The 2,763-nt window shown below is 39.9% G+C and overlaps 1 non-coding gene across 1 annotated transcript; it reads right to left on the reverse strand.

The window, feature by feature from the left end:
• Positions 1 to 564: 564 nt before the first annotated feature.
• Positions 565 to 667, reverse strand: LOC121291014. Its single transcript, XR_005945940.1, has one exon. It is a non-coding gene; the product is annotated as a U6 spliceosomal RNA (small nuclear RNA).
• Between the last annotated feature and the right edge of the window lie 2,096 nt (positions 668 to 2,763).

The raw sequence follows: 2,763 nt of genomic DNA on the forward strand, positions 1-2,763 counted from the left end.
CTTTTGAGTACAAACATGTTTCCATCTGTTTCAGATGAAGTTAGATTGTTTTTTTTTATAGTTTGCCATTGTGAGATTTGAACTCTTGATACTCTTTTGAGTAAACCTGTTTCCATCTGTTTCAGATGAAGTTACATTGTTTCATAGTTTGCCATTGTGAGATTTGAACTCTTGATACTCTTTTGAGTAAACCTGTTTCCATCTGTTTCAGATGAAGTTACATTGTTTCATAGTTTGCCATTGTGAGATTTGAACTCTTGATCTCTTGATACTCTTTTGAGTAAACCTGTTTCCATCTGTTTCAGATGAAGTTACATTGTTTCATCGTTTGCCATTGTGAGATTTGAACTCTTGATACTCTTTTGAGTAAACCTGTTTCCATCTGTTTCAGATGAAGTCACATTGTTTCATAGTTTGCCATTGTGAGATTTGAACTCTTGATACTCTTTTTGAGTAAACCTGTTTCCATCTGTTTCAGATGAAGTTACATTGTTTCATAGTTTGCCATTGTGAGATTTGAACTCTTGATACTCTTTTGAGTAAACCTGTTTCCATCTGTTTCAGATGAAGTTACATTGTTTCATAGTTTGCCATTGTGAGATTTGAACTCTTGATAATCTTCTCTGTATCGTTCCAATTTTAGTATATGTGCTGCCGAAGCGAGCACTTTTTCCATCTGTTTTCAGATTAAGTTACATTGTTTCATAGTTTGCCATTGTGAGATTTGAACTCTTGATACTCTTTTGAGTAAACCTGTTTCCATCTGTTTCAGATGAAGTTACATTGTTTCATAGTTTGCCATTGTGTTAAAATCACTCCTCTGGTTCTGTGATTAATCAACTCCATCTGTTTTTATTCAGATGAAGTTACATTGTTTCATCGTTCGCCATTGTGAGATTTGAACTCTTGATCTTGGGGTTCCAAACCCAGTACCATGACCACTTGGCTATTTAGGCCAAGCATTAAGTGGATGCAGCTTGAGGAGCTTTGGCTCAGAGTTGATGAGCTGTAACTCTTTCAAGTACAAACACATTTCCATCTGTTCCTATTCAGATGAATTTACATTGTTTCATAGTTTGCCATTGTGAGATTTGAACTCTTGATCTTGGGGTTACAAACCCACTACCATAACCACTTGGCTATTTAGGCCAACCTCTATAATGTACTGTAACTATTTCGAGTACAAACACGTTTCCATCTGTTTCAGATGAAGTTACATTGTTTCATAGTTTGCCATTGTGAGATTTGAACTCTTGATACTCTTTTGAGTAAACCTGTTTCCATCTGTTTCAGATGAAGTTACATTGTTTCATAGTTTGCCATTGTGAGATTTGAACTCTTGATCTGGGGGTTACAAACCCAGTACCATAACCACTTGGCTATTTAGGCCAAGCCCAAACTCTTTCGAGTACAAACCCGTTTCCATCTATTTCAGATGAAGTTACATTGTTTCATAGTTTGCCAGTGTGAGATTTGAACTCTTGATACTCTTTTTGAGTAAACCTGTTTCCATCTGTTTCAGATGAAGTTACATTGTTTCATAGTTTGCCATTGTGAGATTTGAACTCTTGATCTTGGGGTTACAAACCCAGTACCATAACCACTTGACTGGTTTAAACTGGTACTGGGAAGGGTTAAGTATTGCATTACCTTTAACTGCTTAACTAGGTAAACTACTTAATTTAACAACAGATAACAGTTGAGTGAAACCTAATAGTTAAATAAAACACAATAAAGATTGCGGGGCAGTTTTACATATGGGATCTGCAGTGTGATACACAGCAACCAAATCTGCATTAAGTGGATGCAGCTTGAGGAGCTTTGGCTCAGAGTTGATGAGCTGTAACTCTTTCAAGTACAAACACATTTCCATCTGTTCCTATTCAGATGAATTTACATTGTTTCATAGTTTGCCATTGTGAGATTTGAACTCTTGATCTTGGGGTTACAAACCCACTACCATAACCACTTGGCTATTTAGGCCAACCTCTAATAAGGTGATGACTTTGGACTGTAACTCTTTCGAGTACAAACAAGTTTCCATCTGTTTCAGATGAAGTTACATTGTTTCATAGTTTGCTATTGTGAGATTTGAACTCTTGATAATCTTTTAAATGAAAACAATTAAACCAAATCAACAAAGTTGGGATAAATCAGGCACAGCCCCTAATTCAGGTCAGCTGTAAAACCAAGGACAAAATTTAAAGGAACCTTACAAACTTTAAATCAAAATGTGATTAAAGGGGTCAACAAAACACCCCAGTCCCTGCGGTGCCCACCGAGCATGGAAGGCCTCGAGCGTGTCAGCAGACACCGCGTGCTCCCTCTCCAGGGACATCCAGCAGCGAACGTAGCCGCGGAAGAGGGACAAACAATCGGGCGGGACTCCCCCGTCGATCGCCCGCTGCCTGGACCTGTTAATGGCCAACTTGGCCAGGCCCAGGAGCAGGTTCACGAGGAGGTCCTCCTCATTCCCGACCCCCTTCCACACCAGGTGCCCATAGATCAGGAGCATGGGGCTGAAGTGCAAACAAAACATCAATAAAAGGTTTTTCAAATAACTAAAAAGGGAGTGCAGCCTACAACACCCTATATATGCATGGTCCACGGACTCCACAAGACTGCAAAAAGGGCACGTGTCCTGAGAGTCCGTGAACCTATGCATCCTCTTATTATAGGGGACTGCTGCATGCAACACCCTCCAAAGCAGGTCCCCAATAGAAAGGGGGAGGACACCTCCGTAGAGGGCCTCCCATCGGGGGC

Source organism: Carcharodon carcharias, chromosome 18, assembly GCF_017639515.1.
Source record: "Carcharodon carcharias isolate sCarCar2 chromosome 18, sCarCar2.pri, whole genome shotgun sequence".
Classification (NCBI taxonomy): domain Eukaryota; kingdom Metazoa; phylum Chordata; class Chondrichthyes; order Lamniformes; family Lamnidae; genus Carcharodon; species Carcharodon carcharias.